Genomic DNA, 10,004 nt, shown 5'->3' on the forward strand with positions numbered 1-10,004 from the left:
ATTGGGTGCAATAACTGGAACCTCATCACCTTCCTGGTTTTCTGTCCTCATCAACACCACTCCCTCACACATTCCCCGTATAGTGAAAAATCCACGAGCTGTTTGAGGTGGAGCTGGTGCCTAGTATCCATGCAGAAACTGATGCTGTGTTTTCAGATTATATCATCAAGGGGCAGCTTGCTGGTGAGAAAAGGAAGGGAGTCAAGGACAAATCGTCGGGGAACACTGGAGGTAATTATGCCAGAGCAGGTGGAGAAGCTATTACATGTGATTCTTTGGCCACAACTGGAATGATAAAAAGGGAACCAAATGAGTGCAGTCTCATCCAATTGAACAATAGTGGAGAGGTAATGGAGTAGGATGGTGTGGCCTAGCAAATGAAAAGTTGATGTGGCCTAGCAAATGAAAAGTTATAATTTTATCTTTGTCACAATCATGAACGCTGTCATTTGTGATTTTGATAACAAACATTTTTGTATGAAAATTAGAATAATTTAAACTTGTAGTTCAGAGAAAGTTGAGCTCCAGATTTGGAAGATAATAACATGTTCAAGAACATGAAAAACAAAGAATATTTGGGGACAGGTTATTAATCGGCAAGGCCAGAGGACCAGAATTGATTTTCACAGTCAAGGTACTTTCAATTTTCTGATAACTATTTCAATTCCATCACCTTTCACATTTGGATCATTATTTTATATACTAAAGTTGAAAATGTGTCATATTGTCATCGCACCATGCCATTGGTTGGATTAAAGGATCATAATTAAAATGCAAATGAAGTAATTGTGTTAAAAAACCTCTGGAACACATACTAACATATTTCCAAGTTTCCCTGTACCCTGGACCTCAGCATCTCCTCTCCCTCACTCACAACACAATGCATGTTAAAATTTAGCCTTTTATGTCTTGTTGTTGTTGTACTATATTAATGCTCTGTTTGGATTTGATCTCACAATTGAAAATGAGTAATACTGAGGAAAAAAACTTTCATAATGGCTATCCACAAACTGTCTACTAATTTGATTGCACTTAAGTTAATAAATAAACTATTTTACTTTACTTATCCAATGAATGATGAAAACAATATGAGGAGCTATGCTTCATAACCAATATTATAATTGTAGTATAGATTATTAAACATTTTCATTTCTCCAATACTAATGTTAAATAGTTTTAGTCATTATTATACATCCTCTATTTGCTTCTGATGTATGTTAATATTCAGGTAGGTATGCCTTTTTTTCAAACAAAGCAGTGAAGCATCAGGATTATTTGAAGGTTCTGTGATATCTACAATCTCTGTTGCTAGATGAATTGCTAGGCAACATCATGTCACTTTCCACTGTAGTAATGGTTGCTGTAAATGCCTGAAATATATTGCTCTCTTGTTTTGTTAAATAATAGTGTAGCACACTGTCCATTGACTAAAAATATTTTGCCATTCTTTTCCTCATCTTAATTCTATATAATGTGACCAAGAACACATAATGAACCGACTTGGATTCATATGAAAAACCTTTCCCTTAGACCCAGAGATTGCCTTTAAATTATTCAATTGCAAATGTTTGTTGACACAGCCTAATTATTAACAACATTGCATCTCACATTACAATAATACTTATAAACTGCTTCTACTGGAGTTGAAATAATGCTGATAATAAAACAAATGAATCCAAATCCTTTAAACAGACAAAATTACAATCCCTGTGCTATTCACATTGAAGATACTGTAAAATAAACATCAATATATTTAGGGCTCCCAGGAAGCTAATAAATGCCTTAATATCTTAAACAGTTGTTATGAAAGTACTGGTGCAAAATAGTTGCAGCAGATTTGTAAGGTTAACTGATTACAAGACAGCAAAAAGATGTCTAGTATTAGGGATGGAATTAATTTACACAATATAGCAACTTGCGTATCCAGTTTGTTGTGTGTTAATTCCAATATGTTTTGGGGTCAGCTGTATTTTAGTCACATACATTTACAGTAATGAATTCACACCAGAGAGGTTTTGTAGCTTTGTGAAAATTCTTCAATCCTAATTTTGCATCCACAATCTTATAATGCTATGTTTAAACATGTTCAATTTATTCTCTGTCCTGTATCTCTCACATTTTATATCTATATTGTTCTATTTTTGACTCTGAAAACATTGCAAAGTCTGTTTCTTCCTGTTCCACTCCATCCCTTCATACTTTTATTTTGATTTTTATTTTATGGGATATGGCCAGCATTAGTTGTTAATCCCTAAAATGCCCTTGAGAAAGTGGTACTGAGTCACCTTGGTGAAACACTGTCATCCATCTGTGGGTACAGGCAGAGTGCTGTTCAGAAGAGAGAACCAGGTTTTTTTTTGACCTAGCAACCATGAAGGAACTATAGTACGGTGGTGGAAGGACTGAATGTTTCTGTGGTGAATGGGCTGCTAATCCAATGGCTGTTTTGACCTGGATTGTGTTGAGTTTTTTGAGTCTTGCTGGAGTTGCACTAATTCAGGAATTCACACACTTGACCTGTAACTGGATAGATGGTGCACATAGGAGTCAAGAAGAAAGTTATTTGGTGCAGAATTCCAACCGTTGACCTGCACAGTACTTAAATTACTACTCCAGTTAAGTTTCTGGTCAATGGGGAAACCCCAGTGTGTTGCTGGTTAGAAATACAGCAGTGTAATGCTATTCAGTGTGAAAGGGAGAGGTTTTTGGTGGAGATAGTTATTGTCTGTTACTTTTGTGACATGAATATAACCTGCTGCTTATCAGAACAACACAAACCATGGAAGGAAGGCCATTGATGAAGCAGCTGAAAGGTTTGCCCAAGAACGTTACCCTGTAGAATTGATGGGCTGTTTTGATGGCATTCCGACTGAGCCAAAAAGCCTGGGTCCAAGTCCTACCTGCTCCAGAGGTGTGCAATAATATGTCTGTGCAGGTTGGTTAAAAAATATTGAGCCTATAGTTCTGCTGCAGCAAATCCTGCTGCTGAGATGATTGACTTCCAATAGTCATCTACTTTTGCATTAAACATGACTACAAGCTATAGCAAGTTTTCCCCAATTCCCATTAACTTCAATTTTGCCAGTGGACCTTGGTGGTACACTTGGTGAAATGCTGCCTTGTTGTCAAGTATAGTTATTTTTCTCCTACTTATTGAGTAGAGTTCTTTTCTCCATGTTTGTACCAATGTTGAAATGAGGTCAGGAACTGAGTGGTCCAGGTGAAATCAAATTGAGCATCCCTGAACAGGTTATCACTTGGTAAGTGCCGTTTGATAACAATTATGCCTTTTCTCACTTTGCTGATGTTCAAGAGTACACTGAGGGAGCAGCAATTGATCAGCTTGGATTTATCTGATTTTTCTTTTTTGTGGGCAGGACAGCTCTGACCAATTTTCTGCGCTGCAGGTAGATGATGATAGATGCTAGTATTGTTGCTGTAGTAGAAAATCTTGGCTAAGGATGCAGTTATTTCTGTAGTCAAGGCTCATAGGTTTTGCAGTATCACCAAGTGTACCATAGACTTTGCAGTATCCAATGCATTCAGCCATTTCTTAATGTCGTGTGGAGCAAATCTAATTGATTAAAAAATTGGCATCTGTGATGCTGGTACCTCAGGAGAAGGCTGAAATAAACGTTCACTCAGCACTTCAGGTTGAAGGTTATAACAAATGCTTCAGCATTACATTGATGCTCAGGACTCCTCTATCATTGGCAGATGAGGTCCCTCCTTTAAATAGTTATTTAATTGTCTATTCATGTTGAGAAATGGCAGAACTATGGGGTTAGATGAAATCATTTGGTTGTGGGATCAAATAATTCTATGCTACTTCTACTGTCTAATTTGAAATTCTTTGTAACGCTTTACCAGGCTGACACAACATTTCAAATTAGTTTGGGGCTGCTCATGGCATGCTCTTCTAAACTACATACTAAATCAGGCATTGAACCTTTGTCAAGTTATCCTTAACCTCCTTTATTCTCCGTTTTTTAGTCTCTGTACATGTATTTCCTATGCCAGGCAGCATCCAACTAATTCTGTCTTGTAACCTTTTTGTTGTCCCAACATCATTCTCATTTTGTGCAGCCAAAAAGTACACTGTATTCTGTAATATGTACATCTTTTACAAAAACCACAGTTTCTTTTATGGCCTTTGCCACTTGAAGTACTCAGTTGAACATCGTGGGAATCTGAAACATCTAAACTTCTCCATTCATCTTTCCTTCATCTAAATTATAATGATTACATCTTTTTAGCATTTGCATTTAATGACATTGATTAAATTCCATATGCCTTTTTTTTCGCTCTTCACCAAATTATCTTTATTCCCTCATTTTTTTTTGGTTGGAACTATTTTCTCTGGCCCCCATGTCATCAGAAGGTCAGGCCAACAATCTCATTAATTTTACCACCCATTCATATGCAGTCTGAGCCATCTCGACCTACCTCACTCAAAGCACTCTTGTATTCAGTTTAAAATTAAGTAACTAAAACATATCTTATATAGTGATTTAAAAAAGCAGGGTTTTCTGAGAGGGTAACTTATGTGCTTTTTTGTATTGACACTGAATTAGATCATGTAACTATATTTTCTCCTTCTTGGTGTTCAGACCTAATTGTTGGGGGAGGCTCAATGTGTCAGAAATGGTGAGTCAATATGAATGCAGAGAATGTGCTACTTCCACTGTATTGATTGTCATCATTTGAAATAATGTAACTGGTAGTAGGCGTCACTTGAAGCAGGTCCTTATGAATAGATTTCTCCCCGCCCACGTTCCAACGCCTTAACTCTGCCTCCTCTTCTACCTTCCTTGTTTGTGTAGGATTTGCCATCCCATTGGTCTCTCCACCTTCCAGCTAGATGCTCATTCCTCTTTAGTCAAGCAGGAAATGGTAGGCCATAATGATATTCCACATCTTATATGGACTATACAAAAGAATGTTGCCTGTATAGTCTCAGGAGCAAAATAACATACTGTACAATGTGTGTCATGTCTAATAGCAATTGTGGAGGAGTTAGAAATTCTGGGTGTAAAGGAATGTGTGGTCTCTTGAAAAGCATTTGGATAGTGCTACATTGCCTCCAACAAACAGGTAGAATGGACTGCTAAAGAATAAAAGTGTCATGGATGCCCCTGGACAACAGAAATTAAGATAAGATTTGCCCTTACAGTCAAAAACCACTGCAGTTTGATAGACTGTTAATGAATGCTATTTGTGCATGTTTTAGGTTCCCTCTTGTGATGACTACAAATGGTAAAGTTACTACGCCTTGTCTAAGCAATATTACGTTTTTTTGGAAAAGTGATTTTAGAAAGATGTTTTACCTTGCAAAATCCTATTTATGTTCATCTAGATACCATACCATCACAAATGGAACTGCAGCAGCAAGAAATGGGCAATAGATATTAGTTCCACTCACATGTTGTGATCAAGTAAAAAGGACATGCCATTAGACATTTCCTTTTCAGGAATAATTGTGAACTGGCATCTGGAAAATGCTTCTAGAGCCAGTATGAAAGTCTGGAAGGGGAAATAGTGATGTAGCAATAAGATCACTAAAAACAAGTAAATCAGAAACCAAGGCTAATGCTCTGCAGATAGTAGTTCAACTCCTACCACTGGCGAAATTAAATTTCAATTAAATACTGTATGGAATGTGAAATTAGTCTCACTACTAATATTGTTGGATGGACTAATCACTAATATTCTTTAGGGAAGGAAATCTGTCTTATTTAATTGTCTAGCCAACATCCACATCAAAGCAGTTGGCTCATTACTAACGTCTGAAATGGTCTTTCAAGGTATTCAGTTCAAGGGCATTTAGGATTCAATTATAAATGTTGATTCTGCAAGTTAATGCATCTAATATGTGCTGTTGTGCCCAAAGTGGAAATTTTGGCATTAAATTCCACTACCAGGAAAATAAAACCAATACTAAAATTGTTAACTCATAGATTAATTCCAACCACCAAAAACATTAACCAATAAACCAATTAAACTAACTTAACAGCAACCAGCAAAAACATTAATCAATGAGTTTACTTGTCTATTGCTCCTTGTGACATTATTCTTTGGTTTTCCTCCCAACTTGAGTCTCACTCTCAGCTGTAAGAGCTGAATAACCTTTTCCCTAACTCGGCTGGTAAGCTATTGCTGGACACTTGCTTGGTGTCTGCAACTCAACTGGAAGTTGTCAATAATGCCTGAGAATGAAATTATCGGGCACTGGCAGCTAACAGCTCAGATACTAACCATGATGTGGAGGGGCTGGTGTTGAACAGGGGCGAACAAAGTTAAATATTACACAACACCAGGTTATAGTCCAACAGCTTTATTTGGAAGCACTCATTTTCAGAATGCTGCTCCTTCCTGAGGTGTTGTGTGATTTTTAACTTAACTCAGATACTGACAATGCAAATATCTTGGAGGATAGTATAGAGGTAGGATCTGCACCTGGTGAATCACCAGGAATAATAGACCTGCAGCTAGTCTAATAGGAATGGATAGCACATCTGCCAGCTCCCTGGACAGCAAGCTTGGAGATGAGTTAGAGTTATAGAGTCATAGATTTACACAGCACAGAATTAGACCCTTCAATCCAACTCATTCCTGCTGACCAGATGTCCAAAATTAAGCTGATAACATTTGGTCCATATCCCTCTAAACTCTTCTTAATCATGTACCCATCTAGATGCCTTTTAAATGCTGTAATTGTACCAGACTCCTCCATTTCCTCTGGCAGCCCATTCTATATACGCACCATCCTTAACAACCTGCCTCTTAGATCCCTTTTATATCCTTCCCCTCTGATTTTAAACTTTGCTCTCTAATTTTGGACTCCCCTACTCTGGGAAAAAGACCTTGGCTATTCACATTATCCATGCGCCTCATAATTTTATAAACCTCTATAAGGCCATCTCTCAGCCTCTCACGCTCTAGAGAAAACAGCCCTTGCATATTCAGCCTCTCCTTGTAGCCCAAACCCTGTAACCCTGGCAACATCCTTGTAAATATTTTCTGCACCATTTCAAGTTTCACAATGTTTTTATTATAGCGGGTGGGGGGAGGGGGGGCAGAATTGAATGCAATATTCCAAAAGTGGCACAACCAATATCCTGTACAGCTGCAACATGACCTCCCAACTCCTGTACTCAATGCACTGACCAATAAAGATAAGTGTACCAAATGCCTTCTTAACTACCCTGTCAACTCCATCTTCAAGGAACTATGAACCTGCACCCCCAGGTAGTTTTGCTCAGCAACACTCCCCAGGACATTACCACTAAGTGTATCAGTCCTGCCCTGATTTGCCATACCAAAATGCAACACCTTCCATTAATCTAAAATAAACTCCATCTGCCACTCCTCAGCCCATCGGATCAAGGTCCCGTTGTACTCTGAGATAACCTTCCTCAATCTCCACTACACCACCAATTTTGGTGTCATCTGCAAACTTAATAATCATTCTTCCTATATTCACATCCAAATCATTTATAAGAATAACAAAGAGCAGTGGACCCAGCACTGATCCTTGCAGAACGCTGCTGGTCATAGGTCTCCAGTCTGTAAAGCAACACTCCACCATCAGTATCTGTCTTCTACCTTCAAGCCAATTTTGTATTCTGCAAAGAAATCATGGAAAAATGTTGAGGGGGGCAGGGTATAGTAAAAGTCTGGTGGTTTGCACACCAAAATACCTGGTTCATTAGCGGGCTTGCCATATGGCCAGCAAAGTCCACAAGTCACCAATGTGTGAACCTTAACCACCTTTTCATCTCTGTGTTTCAGATGATTGCCATTTAGTCTGGAAAGGATGGGTTCCAAACTCTGCACAAGCCTCACATCACTCATATGGATAGAAGTGAGGGGCATGTGGAGAATCATTTGGAAAATAATTCCTACTATATTTTTCATCCCCCAAAACAACAGAGAAGCAGACCCAAACTTTGTGGCCAAACAATGATCTTCACTTTGGTTTGATTACTCAAACTTACATCCTATTCCTCATGTTTTGATATGAAACAGGTTCCAGAGGCTAAAATCAATTCTAGTCCACCATTGTAATAATTTCCTCTAACATTTTTCAAAACCCAGAGTGATTTACTTTCCTAAAATGGGTCTCATTTTATGGTTTACTTTGGTAACTTTGTTCCCAATGATTCTCAGTTCTTTTTCCTGTTACAGAGGCTTTTAACTGCATTGCACAGAGCACTTAACTGAGTATTTTAGGCTTGGCTATGAACATTTTACACCGTGTGCAAAGCACTCAGACCTTCTATTTTATTTTGTTTTTCTTCCTGCCCATACGAAAATTCCCTTGAATTTAAGTGAAGCATTACTCATCCAGAACTGAAAGCTGTTGTTTTACTCAGAGTTCATTGTTTATCAGTTCACATTCACATTTTTAAAATTCAACTTCCTTTGCCAAGATGCTACATACTTTTTCATCATTTCTATTACATTTTTCTCAACTTGCTTCTTGTGGTCTTGCTCTACATTAATCATCAAGTTTTATCTGCCTCTTTTCAATTGGTTTCAAATTTAAATTTGTCCCTTGATTCTTGATCCATTTGCTGTTGGTTTTTAACTCGTTTATTCTTACATTTTACTTGTTACTAAATATTCTCAGAATCAGAACAGTCCCTAGGTTCGGGCAAATCAGGGGATTACCCTGGACTCTGGGCTTTAGGAGGCCCCATGCTGGGATCAACTCTCCCTGGGAGGAACCTGAAACAGGAGTGGGCGTGAATTTTGAATAGGCGAGAGTGATACCATGTTCTTGATTTGATTTATTTATTGACACATGTGTTTATTGCAAATGCAAAAAAGGATTACAAAGTACCGTTCTCTGTGCTGTTTTCAATGTTCTTTTTCCTTCCACAAAGGCTATTAATAGTCTGATCCTGAGGAATTAAGTGATCAGATCACAAACTGATGTTTCTCTTGGCTTGACTTCACTGTGTGTAAATCCTCACCTCCAGTAAAAGGAAGTTAAAATCACACAACACCTGGTTATAGTCCAACAGGTTTATTTGGAAGTACAAGCTTTTGGGGTACTGTTTCTTCATCAGGGGGCTACTTGATGAAGGAGCAGTGCTCTGAAAGCTTGCACTTCCAAATAAACCTGTTGGACTATAAACTGGTGTTGTGTGACTTTTAACTTTGTCCACTCCAGTCCAACACCGCCACTTCCACATCATGGGTAACAGAAAGACTGCATGTACACCGCATTCATCCCACGGAACATTGTGCCGAATAAAGATGATAGCAGTAAATCCGTCCAATTATTGCCTAACACCCACAGCCATTTTCTAATTTATTTTCTGGGGGCTCACAGCGGGTGTTTTGAAGCCTTCCAACCAAACTGGCTCCATTTCTCTCCTGTTCTCCGCTGTCTCCCCCTTTACATCTCCTTCACCTCCCACACTCACCCATGTGACATTTCATTCAGTTTAATTTCTGATTTAGGGGAGGGGTGGAAGTGGGGGACAGACATTGGTACCTGTCCAGGGAGAGTGTCAACTTGACACACTGTGATCTGTCCTAGGAGAGGGTTGACCCTAAACATTGCGATTTGCCCCAGGTTCAGCATCCTGGTAACAGATAGCTTTCCTTATGGTCACCCCTTTCCTCATCATCTTGAATACATTGTTAACTTTAACAGTTTCTTGCAATTTTCTTGTTAAAGTTTCAGACTGTTGAAACTATAAAAGGTACATTGAGCTTATCCAATGTTGACCAGGAAGATCCTAGATTCTGTATGACTGATTGATATCAGGCAGAACAGTTATAAGGATGAAGTGAGCATTTGAAGGATTGAGAATGTTTGTGTAATAGTTATTCTATTTGAATGTTCTTCCATGTCTTCACTTGTGGACTATAATGGAGATAAAAAATACAATTCTAATCTTTTATATGTGGTATTATGGGGTAATTTCTTTGCACAATGAGATAACAATGGCAATAAGATGGACTATAGATTTTGGCATTGTTGGTTGAAA

This window comes from Hemiscyllium ocellatum, chromosome 4 (genome assembly GCF_020745735.1).
Source record: "Hemiscyllium ocellatum isolate sHemOce1 chromosome 4, sHemOce1.pat.X.cur, whole genome shotgun sequence".
Taxonomy (NCBI): Eukaryota; Metazoa; Chordata; class Chondrichthyes; order Orectolobiformes; family Hemiscylliidae; genus Hemiscyllium; species Hemiscyllium ocellatum.